This window comes from Ovis canadensis, chromosome X (assembly GCF_042477335.2).
Source record: "Ovis canadensis isolate MfBH-ARS-UI-01 breed Bighorn chromosome X, ARS-UI_OviCan_v2, whole genome shotgun sequence".
In the NCBI taxonomy this organism is placed as follows: Eukaryota; Metazoa; Chordata; class Mammalia; order Artiodactyla; family Bovidae; genus Ovis; species Ovis canadensis.
In genome coordinates this window covers 101,373,180-101,390,575 of record NC_091727.1, presented here as the reverse complement: position 1 = coordinate 101,390,575, position 17,396 = coordinate 101,373,180, and the positions used below count along the sequence as shown (strand labels likewise).

General features: G+C 46.1%; 1 protein-coding gene across 14 annotated transcripts in view; it reads left to right on the top strand.

Moving 5' to 3' along the window:
• The first annotated feature begins 12,327 nt into the window (after positions 1-12,327).
• ZNF75D (zinc finger protein 75D) overlaps positions 12,328-17,396 on the top strand; it is a 35,957-nt gene continuing 30,888 nt past the window's right edge. For 5 of the 14 annotated variants that reach the window (XM_070291985.1, XM_070291993.1, XM_070291982.1 and 2 more), the window contains exon 1: positions 12,334-12,747. The gene's annotated coding sequence lies outside the window, so the exon portion shown is untranslated. Of the gene's footprint in view, positions 12,748-16,255; positions 16,614-17,396 lie in introns of those variants that run through there. The other 9 variants (XM_070291984.1, XM_070291991.1, XM_070291988.1 and 6 more) reach the window with 8 other exon arrangements.

Genomic DNA, 17,396 nt, shown 5'->3' with positions numbered 1-17,396 from the left:
AGCCCTGGGAACCAGGCGGAACCTGGGAGCCTCTGCCTCTCTGCAGAGCAGTCCCCAAGGCTACCTTAGGCCAGCTTCTCCCTTGCCTGGTCACCAAGCCTTTCTCGAGGCTTCCCTCAGTGGCTGCCATGACAGCCCTCCCTCTCTGTGGCCACCACAGGATCCATCTGCAGCAACCGCCACTGTTCATCTACCCACAACACCCCTTAGCCAGAAATCAAAAGCCTTCTCAGGAATCCCTCCTTCCCCTGCCTCCCACATCCCAATTTATGCCACACATCCCCTGTAGCTCATTAACATTCACCCTGATAATGGGGTCACAGTGGCACCCAGAGGGCCTCAGGGAAGGCAGTTCTTCAGAGACCCTCAGCCGCTCATTTGGCAAGACATATTTCCTGGGCTCCTCTCCATGCCCGACCCCAAAGTAGGCCCTGAGCACAGAACCCATGGGCCAGTCAGAGGAGCCCACACAGACCATGTGAGAGCAAAATAGGTGCAGGGCTCATGGGAGGGTTCAGTCAGGAGGAATGCAACCCCTCATGTACCCAGGAAGTAATCTGGGGTGTCATTGCTATGGCCAGCTCCAGGTACAAGGTTAACTCAGAGCAGCCTGGCCACCCAGACCAGCAGAGCCATAGGTGACTTTCCCAGTTCCCAGAGACTGGCAGCCAAAGATTGCATTTTTACATGGTGTAGATTAAAAAGAAATGTCAGGACACATGTGGCAGGAATTCCAATGAATGCACCAGACACAACTGGAAGGTAATTCCATCGATGTTCTCGAGGAAATTTTTCTGGAAAGTCTTATCTAAAGTTGTTTCCAGGTGAATACCACGGCAGATCTGAGCACTTTTTAAAACGTTTTTTATTCAGATATTGTGCACATCCTTAACCCAGACCCTTTAGAGTGTTCTCCATCCTGCTTTTCCTACCTCCCTCTACAACAGGGTTTTGCACCCAGGAGTACAGAGGGCAGAGCCCCAGCCCAGGAATCAAAGGCCCGGTGGGGTTCCAGCTCCACAAATCACCAGCTGTGGGGATGTGGGCATGGCACTGTGCCTCACTGCACCTGTTTCCTGGCCTACAGGCACAGTAGTGCAGGCCCCAAGGAAGCAACATCTCAATTCTTTTTGATGTTTTGAGACCAGTAGACTATTTTCTCTATGTTTCTGTTTTCTCATTTTCTATGACTTCATGATGATGGCAACTCTCCATGTACATGCCACCTGCAAAATACTGCAGTTTGACCTTGCCCTTCTGGGCGCCCTTTCCGCAAGGTCAAGTTTAACAGAAAGTCAGTCTCTGTCACCCTGGGAATCCCAGTCATATGGCTAAAGCAGAGGCTCTACAACCTCATTTTGACACTCATTCCTCCCACTCCCTTTCTGTGCCCCAAGACCTCTCTTCTCATTCCTTTAGCTTGTGCCTGTTGGCCATCTATGTGTCTTTTTTTTTTTTTTTAAGAAATGTCTGTTTAGCTTTTCTGCCCATTTTTTTTTCATGTTTTAAAATATTGAGTTTCCTGATTTGTTTGTATATTTTGGAAATTAAACCCTTGATAAATTAGGAGTATGGTATTAACGTACACACACTGCTGCTGCTGCTAAGTCGCTTCAGTCGTGTCCGACTCTGTGCGACCCCATGGACAGCAGCCCACCAAGCTCCCCTGTCCCTGGGATTCTCCAGGCAAGAACACTGGAGTGGGTTGCCCTTTCCTTCTCCAATGTATGAAAGTGAAAAGTGAAAATGAAGTCGCTCAGTCATATCTGACTCTTAGCGACTCCATGGACTGCAGCCTACCAGGCTCCTCCATCCACAGGATTTTCCAGGCAAGAGTACTGGAGTGGGGTGCCATCGCCTTCTCCAGTATACACACTACTATATATAAAATAAACAAGGATTTACTGTAAAGCATAGGGAACGATATTCACTATTTTCTAGTAACAGAAAAATTTTAAAAAGAATATACATATATAAAACCAAATCACTTTACTGTGCTCTTAAAACTAACACAATATTGTATATCAGCTATACTTTAATTTAAAAAACAAAACTGACTGTATATGGATGACTGCTTCTGTCAATGAAGTTCCTGTTCACACAATACCTATGGGATTTTCTGATATAGTTCAAGGAATCCACCAGCACTGGCCAGCCTTGGACTGGAGCATGGAGCCTTCACCAAGTTTTGGCAGAATTTGCTTTCTGTAATGAACACACCATGAGGATGAGATATACAGGTTTTCGAGTTATAGGAGGTGCAAGATCTTGAGCAAATAAGAATCTATGAACTGACTATGTGCTTCAGATTTCTATGCATACCACAAGATTTGCAAATATATCTGGGATGCAGGGTACCCCCTTAAGTCACCAGGGACTTTTCAGAACACCAGCAGTACTTGAAATTGTCATTACCTTTTGTACACCAGGCACATGGTGCTTAGAGCAGACTTGGGAGGGGAGACTAGCTGGGTTCGAACCCGGACTCTTGAGTGGAGTCATTTTGGCCAGGTCCTTCAGATTCTCTGGGCTTCCCTGGTGGGCTGAGTGGTAAAGAATCTGCTTGAAACCCGCTTGAGAGGCGGGTTCGATCCCTGGGTCTGGAAAATCCCCTGGAGAAGGGAATGGCTACCCACTCCAGTATTCTTGCCTGGAGAATTTCAGGGACAGAGGAGCCTGGTGGGCTATGGTCCATGGGGGGTCATAAAGGATCAGACAGGACTGAGTGACTGAGCACATTCAGATTCTCTGTCTTTCACTTCATCTGCGAGATGGTGAGTAATTCCGTGGTTCTCTGAGGAACATGTGAACCAATACACATCAATCACTGAACACTGAGCACGGTGACTGACTCGTGGAAGTGGTCTGTATATGAGACCTTGTCTTTGTTAGTGATCAGCTTGATTCAGAGCTGGTCAGAAGAGCTACTCAGTCTCAGGATATCAAAAGACAAGCTGCTCTTGCTGAAGCTGGGGAGGGGCTGGTGACTAGAGTCCTGCCTCTGGCCTTCCATCCACACCAGCAGTGAGAGCCCTTGAGCCACTTCTGTAGTGTACGCTTGCCTGCTACTCACAGTGTGGTCCAGGGACCAGCAGCATCAGTATCACCTGGGAACTTGTCACTCTGAGGCCTCCACCACAGACCTATTGAATTAGGACTTACACTTGCATAATAACTGGTGATTCCAGTGCACATTAGAGTTTGAAAAGCACTACCCCCTGGTATCTTGAGAGTCAAGAGGTTGACATAAGTAAAGTGTATTTTAAATGAACTAAAAAAAGACTTACAGTGATGTACCCAAAACCACAAAACTAATGGGTGGAAGAGCCAAGATTAGCATCCAGGTTTCCTGACTTTCAGCTCAGGCTTTTCTGCACTATTCTGGTCAGTTGCACCCTGTGGCAGATTCCCCTCTGGTCCCAGAGGACAAGTTCATGCCTTGTTTCTGCAACCAAGCCCCTGTCATATGTCCTTGCATCTAAATCCATGACTTGTGAGACTTCCTTGGTGATCCAGCAGTTAAGATTTCACCTTCCAGTGCTCCCTTGATGGTTGGTTCAGTGGTTGAGAATCATCCTGCCAGTTCACTGCACAAGGCTTCCGTCTCTGGTCCAGGAAGATCCCACTTGCCACAGAGCAACGAAGCCAGGGAGCCACAACTATTGAAGCCTTCTGGCCCTAGAGCCTGTGCTCCGAAACAAGAGAAGCCACGGCAATGAAAAGCCCACGTACTGAAACCAAGAGTAGCCCTGGCTCGCTGTAGCCAGAGAAAAGAAGACCCAGCACAGCCAAAATAAATAACCTAGGAACCGACTACATTCTCCCGATTTCTGAGTGGAGCAGCGCCACCTGCTGGTTGATTCCTTGAACTACATCAGAAAGCCCTAAAGGTGTTGTGTTGCCAAGGCCTTCAGCGACAGGGACAGTCATCCGTGCACAGCCAGTTTTGATAAGGGCAAGATAAGAAAGAGAAGAGAGGCCTTGGGACACACGAAGGGAGTGGGAGGAATATACGTCAACGTGAGGGTGCAGAGCCTCGTATAACTCGAAAACCCAGTGGAGCTGCGCCGTCTACTGGTGGATTCTTTGAATTACATCAGAAAACCCTGGGGGTGTTGTGTTGGCAATCCACATCACATCAATCAGTGGACACTGAGCACAGTGGCTGACACGCAGAAGCGGTCTATCCATGAGGACCCGTCTTCGTTAGTGATCAGCTTGATTCTTAGCTGGTCAGAAGAGCTGCTTAGTCTTAGGACGTCAAAACGCAGCACCGCGTCAGGGTCAAGGGCATCAACTCTCTAGACACAGCAGCTCTACCACTTAACCGGGACAGGCTACTGGGCCTTTCTGAGCCGCAGCCTCATGACTGGTCAAATTGGCGTGGGTAGCACCCACCTGGTGACTATTGTGGGTCCGATGCGGCCGCGAGCATGGGTAAGGGCCTGGCTCGTCCTGGGACCGGTTCGGTGGGTGGCAGCTTCTGTGTGAAGCCGGCTGCGGGGTCGCCTTCACTGCGCACCATCCGGAAACAACTCACTCCTTCCGCCTCGTCTGTAGCTCCTTCACCCGGTTCTCATCTGCTTGCCCTCAGCTTCACAGAGTGGGTAGGCGAGATCCAAAGGAAGAAAAAAGAACACAGGAAATGGAAGGGATTCATTCATCAACCTTCCCTGGATTTGGGAAAGACAAAGCCACCCTGTGACTTTCAGGGCGTACTTCAGCTGAAACCCCCTCATAGTCTCCCCCTGCTGCCTCTTTGGTGTACCTGAACCTTTGGCCTCCCGCAGCCACAGGAGCAAGCCAGTTGGTACTACTGCCTCTCCTCCCGGGTGCGGGGAGGTGGCCCGGTGGGAGGACAACTGAAGGCTGAGACCTCCGCTAGATTCCTGCCCTCACTCGGTTCTGCCCTCTGCTTCCACCAATCCCTGTCGATGCTTTTCCATCACCTGTGTGCTCCATGGAGCATACGGATTTGCTCAGCCTTTTATGCCACAGAGGACTTAAACCTGCAAAGTCAGCCACATTGTTTTCCTCTGGAAAATTTATGGAACTGTAGACTATTATTTTTCACCTGGGGCTTCTCAGGTCCCCAGTTAAAATACATCTGTTCTGGCTTCACTTTCCTTCAAGAATACCTTCTGCTTTCTAATTTGTGTTGGTATTTTACCCTGACCATTATAGTTCCCACTGTAGTTCTCATCGTGAAAGCTGCTTAGCATTCTAGCTTGTAGATCAGTCTCTGGTGAGTATATCTTAATTTTTGACTCTTGCAAAAATGAGTTCATTACCCTGCAATATCAAGAACCAACCCTTAGTGGTAACCAAGCAGATTCTCATCAGAGATCTAGCTGCTTTTGGCACAGTCTAGTGTTCATAGTCAAACTGTTCCAAGTTGAATTTGTCTTTTCTAAAAACCCAAAATACCCTTCTCTTCTTTTTTGGTTCCCTATTTTGTGTGGTGTCACCACCATCCACTCCAAAATCAGGAGTCGTCTCTGAATTGGCTGTGTCCTTCTCCCTCATGCATCCAGTTAGTAAGACTCCACTTCCTGTTGTTTCTTGAATCCATCTCCCTATCAGCTTTGCTTTGGTTTAGATACAGCTTATTTTGCTGTTGACTCTCTACAAGTTTCCTGTCACTGTTTACCCATTCCCAGGTTTTCAGCCCCACCCCAAGCAATGCCAAGTTCACCCTCCTTCTCCTAGATAATTTGGTTCAAGGAAATCATAAATATAGCCATTCCATTCTTCTCTCAATATCTTTCAACAAATCTCAAAGTTTAGGATTAAACTGCATCTCCAGAGCACCTCTGATCCCTTCTCGCTGATGCACATTGTGCACTATGAGGTTTATTTTCTTGCTCTCCAGAGAATAATGAGCTTAAAAGAGCACTTCATGTGCAGAAGGGCCTGAACTTGTAGCTTCTCGCCAAACAGATTGCATTTCACAAACTTCACGACAATGATCAAAACACATGGAAGTTGAAAAATAATACAGAGAAACTGCATGTTCTCATTATCTACGAGCAATAAGTATCAACCCATACTCAATCAGAATGGATCTCTGCCCCCTTCTCTTTCCTACCACCATGGAATTAATTCAAAATCAATCCTATATGAGTACATACAGGAAATTGCTTTCAAAAGGTGAACTGGAAAGCCTTATGAATAACACTAAATAAGCAATTTTTGGATCTGTTGTATTCATCCATTTTATTGGCTTGTGAGATAATTCAGACATCCCCCATGCAGGAATAATGTTTTGAGTTTCTAGGTCCATGAACAATACACAGCCTTATAGGAAGAGAAACCTTTGCAGGTGACTCCAGCTGACGCAAGTGAGTGTACTAGGCCGTGTGGTGTGGTGCATGATGGTGCTGTATTGCATATCAGGTGGCTGTAAGAAGTCTATGTCAAGCCAATAGATGAGAGTCTTCCTGGCATATACTAGAGGAACTGCATGCTCTCTTCATCTTTTCATTGCCTCCCTGATACTAGATGACTAAATGCCCCACTGTGAGATACCAGGTCTCTCAAGCTGCCCTGCATAACTGGTGATTTCTGAGGCTTAACGATTCATTAAGGAAAGAGAGTAGGTAAATAAATAGATCCCTATGAGAAATTATCCTTTGGGCCACAACACAAAGGCCACACATACATATTTGAGGACTATAAGAATGTTTAAGGAAATCTCCTGACCCTGCTAAGGTAAGGCAGAATTAGAGTGATTGGTATGGTCCTAGGCATGGTCACAGAAGAAGTCAGGAGGTTCTGACACAAAAAGCAAAGGAACAAAAGCAAAAACTAAGCAAGTGGGGCTATATCAAACTAAAAGGCCTCTGCCCAGCAAAGGAAACCATCAATGAAATGAAAAGGCAACTACTAAATGGGTGAAAATATTTGCATGTCATATATCTGATAAGGGGCTAATATCCAAAAAAAAATATGGGAACTTCCCTGGTGGCTCAGATGGTAAAGAATCTGCCTGCAACTCAGGAGACCCAGGTTTGACCCCTGGGTAGGGAAGATCACCTGAAGGAAGAAATAGAATATATAAAAACCTCATACAACTCAAGAGCAGAAAAGCGAATAGTGCCATTAAAACTGGGCAGAGGATCTGAATAGAAATTTTCCCAAAGACATACAGATGACCAGTGTTACTCGCTCAGTTGTGTCCAACTCTTTGCAGACTCCATGGACTGTAGCTGGCCAGGCTTCTCTGTCCATGGACTTCTCCAGGCAAGAATACTGGAGTGGGTTGCCATTCCCTTCTCCAGCGGATCTTCCCAACCTAAGGATCAAACCCAGGTCTCTCACATTGCAGGCAGATTCTTTACTTCTGAGCCACCAGGGAAGCCCAGATGGCCAACAGGTACATTAAAAGATGCTCTCACCACTATTATTCAACATAGTTTTGGAAGTCCTAGCTACAGCAATCAGAGAAGAAAAAGAAACAAAAGGAATCCAGACTGGAAAAGAAGTAAAGCTCTCACTGTTTGCAGATGACATGATACCATACAAAAAAAACCCCTAAAGATACTATCAGAAAATTACTAGAGCTAACCAGTGAATTTAGCAATGTTGCAGGATACAAAATCAATACACAGAAATAAATTGCATCCCTATACACTAACAGTGGAAAATCAGGAAAAGAAATTAAGGAATCAATCCTATTCACCATTGCAACAAAAAGAATAAAATATATAGGAATAAACCTACCTAAGGAGACAAAAGAATTGTATACTGTATACAGAAAATTAGAAGACATTGATGAAAGAAATCAAAGATTTAAAAAAAAACAGGTAGAGAGATATTCCATGTTCCTGGGTAGGAAGACTCAATATTGTGAAAATGACTATACTACCAGATGCAATATACAGATTCAATGTGATCCCTATCAAATTACCAATGGCATTTTTCACAGAACTAGAACAAAAATTTCACAGTTCACCTGAAAATACAAAAGACCCTGAATACCCAAAGCAGTCCTGAGAAAGAAGAATGGAGCTGGAGGAATCAACCTTCCTGACTTCAGATACTACTACAAAGCTACAGTCATCAAGACAGCATGGTACTGGCACAAAAACAGAGACATAGACCAATGGAAAAATATCCAGAAATAAACTCATGCATCTATCCATACCTTATTTTTGACAAAGCAGGTAAAAATATACAATGGGGCAAAGATAGCCTCTTCAATAAGTGGTGCTGGGAAAACTGGACAGCTACATGTAACAGAATGAAATTAGAACACTTCCTAACACCATACGCAAAGATAAACTCAAAAAGGATTAAAGACCTACATGTAAGACCAGAAACTATAAAACTCTTAGAGGAAAACATAGGCAGAAAACTTGATGACATAAATCAAAGCAAGATCCTTTATGATCCACCTCCTAGAGTAATAGAAATAAAAACAAAAGTAAACAAGTGGGACCTAATTAAACTTAAAAGCTTTTGCACAGCAAAGGAAACTATAAACAAGGTGAAAAGACAACCCTCAGAATGGGAGAAAATAATAGCAAATGAAACAATTGACAGAGGATTAATTTGCAAAATATATAAGCAGCTCATACAACTCAATACCAGAAAAAGAAACAACCCAATCCAAAAGTGGGGAAAAGACCTAAACAGACATTTCTACAAAGACATACAGACGGCTAACAAGTACATGAGAAGATGCTCAACATCGCTTATTATTAGAGAAATGCAAGTCAAAACTACAATGAGATATCACCTCACACCAGTCAGAATGGCCATCATCAAAAAGTTTACAAACAATAAATGTGGAAAAAAAGGAACCCTCTTGTGCTGTTGGTGGGAATGTAAATTGATACAGCCACTATGGAAGATGGTATGGAGATTACTTAAGAAACTAGGAATAAAACCACCATATGACCAAGCAATCCCACTCACAGGCATATACCCTGAGGAATCCAAAATTGAAAAAGACACATGTACTCCACTGTTCATTGCAGCACTATTTACAATAGCTAGAACATGTAAGCAACCTAGATGTCCATCAACAGATGAATGGATAAAGAAGTTGTGGTACATATACACAAAGGACTATTACTCAGCCATAAAAGGAATGCATTTGAATCAGTTCTAATGAGGTGGATGAAACTAGAGCCTATCAGAGTGAAGTAAGTAGAAAGAGCAAGATAAATGTCATACACTAATGCATATATCAAGAAGGTCAAGGTCAAGAAGCAACAGTTAGAAGGGTACATGGAACAATAGACTGGTTCCAAATCAGGAAAGGAGTATGTCAAGGCTGTATATTGTCACCCTGCTTATTTAACTTATATGCAGAGTACATCATGAGAAATACCAGGCTGGATGAAGCACAAGCTGGAATCAAGATTGCCGGGAGAAATATCAATAACCTCAGATATGTAGATGACACCACCTTTATGGCAGAGAGCGAGGAAGAACTAAAGAGCCTCTTGGTAAAAGTGAAAGAGGAGGAAAAAAAGCTGGCTTAAAACTCAACATTCAGGAAACTAAGCTCATGGCATCTGGTCCCATCACTTCATGGCAAATAGATGGGGAAACAATGGACACACTGACAGACTTTATTTTCTTGGGCTCCAAAATCACTGCAGATGCAGCCATGAAATTAAAAGATGCTTGCTCCTTGGAAGAAAAGCTATGACCAACCTACTGCTGCTGCTGCTAAGTCGCTTTAGTCGTGTCCAACTCTGTGTGACCCCATGGACAGCAGCCCACCAAGCTCCCCCGTCCCTGGGATTCTCCAGGCAAGAACACTGGAGTGGGTTGCCATTTCCTTCTCCAATGCATGAAAGTGAAAAGTGAAAGTGAAGTCACTCAGTCGTGTCCAACTCTTAGCGACTCCATGGACTGCAGCCTACCAGACTCCTTCATCCATGGGATTTTCCAGGCAAGAGTACTGGAGTGGGGTGCCATTGCCTTCTCCGATGACCAACCTTTTTAACAGCATGTTAAAAAGCAGAGACATTACTTTGCCAACAAAGGTCTATCTAGTCAAAGCTATGGTTTTTCCAGTAGTCATGTATGGATGTGAGAGTTGGACTATAAAGAAAGTTGAGTGCTGAAGAATTAATGCTTTTGAACTGTGGTGTTGGAGAAGACCCTTGAGAGTCTCTTGGACTGGAAGGAGATCCAACCAGTCAATACTAAAGGAAGTCGGTCTTGAATATTCATTGACTGATGCTGATGCTGAAACTCCAATACTTTGGCCACCCGATGCAAAGAACTGACTCATTGGAAAACACCCTGATGCTGGGAAAGATTGAAGGCGGGAGGAGAAGGGGACGACAAAGGATGAGATGGTTGGATGGCATCACCGACTCAATGGACATGAATTTGAGTAAACTCCGGGAGTTGATGATGGACAGGGAAGCCTGGCATGCTGCAGTCCATGGGATCGCAAACAGTCGGATACGACTGAGCGATTGAACTGAATGCATATACATGAAATCTAGAACGATGGTAACAAAGAATTTATTTGCAGGACAGCAGTGGAGAAACAGACATAGAGAACAGACTAATGGACACAGGGAGAGGGGAGGAGAGGGTGAAATGTATGGAGAGTAACATGGAAACTTAAATTACCATATGTAAAATAGATAGGCAATGGGAATTTGCTGTATGTTTCAGGGAAATCAAACAGGGCCTCTGTTTGAGACCCACAACCTAGAGGGATGGGATGGGTAGGGAGATAGGAGGAAGGTTCAAGAAGTAGGGGACATATATATACCTAAGGCTGATTCATTTTGAGGTTTGACAGAAAACAACAAAATTCTGTAAAGCAATTATCTTTTAATTAAAAATAGAAAAAAAAGGTGCACTATGCTGTTAACCATCAAGGAAATGCAAATCAAAATGATATGATATCACGTCACACTTGTTAGAATGGCCATTATGAAAAAGATGAGCTATAACAAGTATTGACAAAAATGTGAAGAAATATGAATCTTCCTACACCACTGGTGGAAATGTAATTGGTGCAGCCACTATGGAAAACAATATGGATGTTCCTCAGAAACAAACAAACAAATAGAGCTACCATATGATCCAGCAATTCCACTCCTGGGTACATATCAAAAAAGAAAAAGAAAAATGCTAGCTTGAAAAGATACATGTGAGCCCTTTCCCAAGTGTTTTGGAGGAGACAAACCCAGTTGGCAGAAGAATTTGTAAAATACTTATGTTTTTCAGGAAGATATGTATATTGAAAAAGCTCCCACTTGTAGATGTTATTATTTGTGATGACTACAAGCATGATTGATGAAGATATGGCTCTGTGTGCATCACTCCAGGTTACCGAGTGGGACTCTGGGCTCAGTAATCTGGGCATTGATGAGAGGTCGTGGGTGGCAAAAGAAGGGGTCTCCAGGCCGGAATTGAAGTTCTCCCCTTGTTAAGGTAAGAAAGGTGGTAGGTAATCTGACACCTTCCTATGGGAAGTGATCCTTTTGCCTACTACATGAGGGCCACAATACATGTTCAGATATTGTGGGGGTGTTGGGCAGTTCCTGGTAGAGTGAGGCAAAGTTAGGGTGACCAGCACGGTTCTGCAGAACATCATTGCAGAAGTCACAGGGAACAAAACTGGAACTAGTGAGCATGCAGAGTAAGATGGTAATTGATGTGAATGGTAAGTCTCATAAGGATGTACCCTCTCCCCACTGCTGCCACTGTAATAGCCCCCATACAGATCTTATGATGTCACCAAGCTGATGTTGCTCCTACTTGGAATGTTTCCCTTGAAGCCTGAGCAGAGGAGGCCCATATACAGTAGCAAAAGCATGGGGTATAACAGGAGACCTAACTTGGTCTAAAATCTGCCACCTGTAATCCACATGACTCTGTGGATGCCGCGTCCTGTATCTGAATTTCTTTATATGTCAAAGAGAAATATAAATGTAAGGGACACCATGAGGTTAAAACCTACGTAACAAGAACAAACAATAATAGTTGGGAAGCACGTGCCTACAAACCAGAAAAGGATTTTAAAAATATCAGGGACTGCTGCTTCTGATGCAGCGAGGGGTCTGGCCAGGAGGACCAAAAGCCTCTTAACTCGAGTCCCGGGACAATCCTGGTCATGACTTTCGGAGATCGGGGTCCTAACCAGGCGAACTTCCCGGTAGAAAAGGCCACCGGCTGTTGGAATGCGATTCAGTAGTAATCTGGATGCAAGACACGCAGCAAGTCGGGGGTTCCGAGATCGCGGACGGTCGCAGGAGACAGCCTCCTTCGCGGCGCCGCTAGGACTCCCGTGAGCCCGAGACTCGGTGACCTGAACTGTCCTTTTTTTTTTCTGCATCCGGGGCTGAACCCAGGATGGGGCGGACGTGCGGGACACTTCCGGACTCGCGCGCGCGCGACCCCAGACGTGCGGGACACTTCCGGACTCGCGCGCGCGCGACTCCGCAGGTGGCGGGAGGGCGGTTATGGGCGTGGCTATCACGCAGCCACCGGAAGCCACTCTCTCTTCCGGTTGGCGCCCGGCCCGCAGCACGAGACCCCAAAATGGCGTGGCGGGGTACGGTCTCGAAGCGCTAGAGGGGTCGCGCCGGGGACTGAACTTCAAGGTCCGTGCGCTCCCGGGGCCTCACGCCTTCCCGGCACAGCCCCCGGGGGCGCGGGAACCCGGACCTGCCTTCCTCCCCGCGACGGCGTGAGGTGTGGTGACTCCATAGCCGAGCCCAGAGAGAGGGAAGTGGCGTCCACGGAAGCCAGAGCTGGGAGGAGGTAATCGAGAAGCTGATTTTCGTTCTGGGTTTGGTCAGGAGACCCCCGAGAAATAACCCCCGATACCCTTAGAGATACCTCACGAGCCAGCTGCGTTGCGGTGAGCGGGGGTGGGGGAAGGGCGGAAGTTAGCCGGGGCGCAGCCTTTTCGTTTCGCTGTGGCGTCTTTGCCGGGAGGCGGGTGGCTCTGAGAACCGGCGGTACCTGTTCTCGAGGAGGCCGGTACTCAGACAGTCACATCTAACCTCCGGAAGCAAACTTTTGTACACTGTGTGGAAATAACACCCAGGGTTGCTGCTGAAGTAGACTCGGAGGCTGCTGGTGTGTTGAGAGCTTTTGGTACTTTCGACGCAGAAGGTGTAGGTGGGGCATAGGGCAGTAAAGCCTACCAGTGCACCCAGCGAAACTTGCCCGTTTCTGCTGGCTTACGAGCATATTACTGGTGAACTTGAAAGTCGCTCAGTTGTGTCCCAACTTTTTATGAATACAGTCCGTGGAATTCTCCAGGCCAGAGTACTGGAGTGGGTAGCGTCTTCCCAACCCAGGGGTCGAACCTAGGTCTCCCACATTGTGGGTGGATTTTTTTTTACCACCTGAGCCACAAGGGAAGTCCAAGAATATAGGAGTGGGTAGCCTATCCCTTTTCCAGCAGATCTTCCCCGGCCTAGGAATCGAACTGGGGTCTCCCGCATTGCAGGTGGATTCTTTACTAACTGAGCTATCAGGGAAGCTCCGAGAAAGAGATCATTTCAGCCTCCAAGACATTAGTGTCTGCTGACAGAGAAATGCAGGAAGTGTCCCTGTACCTCTCGAGCCTAGATAGGCAGCAGGAACCAGCCATTTCTTTGAATACCTGTGGCTTCCTTGAAAGAGCTTTGTTGTTGTTTCTCTTGGGTCACCTCTGAGAAAATCAAACTCTCAAGGCCATCCTCAGCCTTGCTTAAAAATGTCTATGACCCTGAGAAAATGTAAAGTCAAGACAAGGGTTACCTTTTCTAGGACCTTTCTTGTTTCCGAAGCACCTTAATCGTCGATGTTTCTCCCCTTTTTTTTTTTACAGTGTGACCCTTTGGATATCTTGTAAACAAAGCCAGCTGTGAGTTTTCCTAGTAAAGTGAGCAGAAATTTTCATACATAGGTAGAAAGGGGCAGTGACTTTTATAAGTGTTCCCAGGAGGTACGAAAGAAGCAGTGTTGATGCCATCTGATAGCTTAGTGGGGGAAACTTGCTGAAAGGAATAAGGTTACTTTTTCCTCTAATTCTTTCCTGATCTGGGTGTCTCAGTTTCCTTTCCAGTATTAATATGATGGAAAAGAGAATATAGATGTTCCATGAAGCAAAGGAATCAGTCTTCATAAGAAGATGAAGGGACAGAGCAGTTATCCCTCATCTCACTGAGGATAAGAAACTGGAATGATCTATTAAAATGTAGAGAAAGTCAAATACCCCCGTTTATAAAGGTGGGACAGGAAGTGCACAGATCTTATGATGTCACCAAGCTGATGTTGCTCCTACTTGAAATGTTTCCCTTGAAGCCTGAGCAAAGAGGAGGCCCGTATAACTGCTCTTAGGCACTAAAACGGCATTCCAACAGGGGTCTTCACCTAGTCCCCAGATCAGCCCCCCTTCTGGTAAGCTTTCACCAGTGGTAAAGAACCCATCTGCCAATGCAGAAGATGTAAGAGACACGGGTTCCATCCCTGGGTCAAGAAGATTCCCTGGAAGAGGACATGGTAACCCACTCCAGTATTCTTGCTTCCACCTATAAAGTTGTTTGCTGCTCAGTATCGCATCTTGATTCCTTGGGTGACTCAAAGTTGAAGTGTTTAGAGGAAAGAAAATCCTTTTCACACAGATTTTACACAGTTTCTTTTTACTTAGTGTCTCAAACATATTAGCCAAAACATAACTATGGAAGGGATCTGGGTGTTATGGATTTAAATTATAAGTAAGTTATAAACCTTTAATTATGCATAGTTTTATAATGGAAAACATGGGTCAATGAATGCTTAAACCACTAATCATATTAATAATATGTAAGGAAATTTAAGTGAATTACAACCTGTCTTCCTGGAGTCTATAGTCATTTAACTTTTTTTTCTTTTCTTTGAAGCATATAAGCATATAAGCCATAGTAGGTTATAAGGAAAACTGGAGAGATCATCATACTTCTTTCCATATTCATTTTAAATGGCTAACTGTATAATCTAATTTCTTTTGAAGACATAAGGAATAACTTTCAGCAGATTAATATTAAATTTCACATGGTTTAAAAATCTCACTATTTAAAAAAGAGGAAAAAGAAAATGCCTTTATCTGACCATCCTCACTGGTTAGTGACTGAGCTGAAAGGTAAGCCTGGGAATTATCCAGAAGCAACAAGGCTCTGACTTCTCTTCCATTGTCATAAAACATTCGGTTGAGAATGCCTGAAAACGACTCCCTGGTGAAGCAAACATCTTTACTAGTTTTACAATCACAGATAATGCACTGCATCCTCTCACACTTTTGGGCAGCTTTGCTCTGCAAATAAGGATTAACCTTATCTTCTGAGTGTAATCTTAGTTTGCATGTTAAAAGGCGGAAAGGCGCTCCTTGTTTATTTTCCTCCTTGGCTTGCAGATCTCTGGTATCCTTGCCAGAGTAGTTTCTCACACTGATTTTTCACACTGACGTCAGTTTCATCTCCACTGTACAACTGAGCTACACATAGTTTCTCCTCTTTGATTCTTATAGATAACTTTTGTCCAAATGGCTCAATACTAGGTAAAAAATGAAAATTTGGAGACACTGACAACCTGAGATATCTGGGTTCTTAGAAGGATGCCTTCTCCAAAGAACTATGCTAAGCACTACAGGACGTGTAAGACCAAACAAGATTCCTGTCCTTCAGGGAAGCATAATATAGTAGCAAAAGCATGGGGTATAACAGGAGACCTAACTTGGTCTAAAATCTGCCACCTGTAATCCACATGACTCTGTGGATGCCGCGTCCTGTATCTGAATTTCTTTATATGTCAAAGAGAAATATAAATGTAAGGGACACCATGAGGTTAAAGCCTACCTAACAAGAACAAACAATAATAGTTGGGAAGCACGTGCCTGCAAACCAGAAAAGGATTTTAAAAATATCAGGGACTGCTGCTTCTGATGCAGCGAGGGGTCTGGCCAAGAGGACCAAAAGCCTCTTAACTCGAGTCCCGGGACAATCCTAGTCATGACTTTCGGAGATCGGGGTCCTAACCAGGCGAACTTCCCGGTAGAAAAGGCCACCGGCTGTTGGAATGCGATTCAGTAGTAATCTGGATGCAAGACACGCAGCAAGTCGGGGGTTCCGAGATCGCGGACGGTCGCAGGAGACAGCCTCCTTCGCGGCGCCGCTAGGACTCCCGTGAGCCCGAGACTCGGTGACCTGAACTGTCCTTTTTTTTTTCTGCATCCGGGGCTGAACCCAGGATGGGGCGGGCGTGCGGGACACTTCCGGACTCGCGCGCGCGCGACCCCAGACGTGCGGGACACTTCCGGACTCGCGCGCGCGCGACTCCGCAGGTGGCGGGAGGGCGGTTATGGGCGTGGCTATCACGCAGCCACCGGAAGCCACTCTCTCTTCCGGTTGGCGCCCGGCCCGCAGCACGAGACCCCAAAATGGCGTGGCGGGGTACGGTCTCGAAGCGCTAGAGGGGTCGCGCCCGGGACTGAACTTCAAGGTCCCTGCGCTCCCGGGGCCTCGCGCCTTCCCGGCACAGCCCCCGGGGGCGCGGGAACCCGGACCTGCCTTCCTCCCCGCGACGGCGTGAGGTGTGGTGATTCCATAGCCGAGCCCAGAGAGGGAAGTGGCGTCCACGGAAGCCAGAGCTGGGTGGAGGTAATCGAGGAGCTGATTTTCGTTCTGGGTTTGGTCAGGAGACCCCCGAGAAATAACCCCCGATACCCTTAGAGATACCTCACGAGCCAGCTGCGTTGCGGTGAGCGGGGGTGGGGGAAGGGCGGAAGTTAGCCGGGGCGCAGCCTTTTCGTTTCGCTGTGGCGTCTTTGCCGGGAGGCGGGTGGCTCTGAGAACCGGCGGTACCTGTTCTCGAGGAGGCCGGTACTCAGACAGTCACATCTAACCTCCGGAAGCAAACTTTTGTGCACTGTGTGGAAATAACACCCAGGGTTGCTGCTGAAGTAGACTCGGAGGCTGCTGGTGTGTTGAGAGCTTTTGGTACTTTCGACGCAGAAGGTGTAGGTGGGGCATAGGGCAGTAAAGCCTACCAGTGCACCCAGCGAAACTTGCCCGTTTCTGCTGGCTTATGAGCATATTACTGGTGAACTTGAAAGTCGCTCAGTTGTGTCCCAACTTTTTATGAATACAGTCCGTGGAATTCTCCAGGCCAGAGTACTGGAGTGGGTAGCGTCTTCCCAACCCAGGGGTCGAACCTAGGTCTCCCACATTGTGGGTGGATTTTTTTTTACCACCTGAGCCACAAGGGAAGTCCAAGAATATAGGAGTGGGTAGCCTATCCCTTTTCCAGCAGATCTTCCCCGGCCTAGGAATCGAACTGGGGTCTCCCGCATTGCAGGTGGATTCTTTACTAACTGAGCTATCAGGGAAGCTCCGAGAAAGAGATCATTTCAGCCTCCAAGACATTAGTGTCTGCTGACAGAG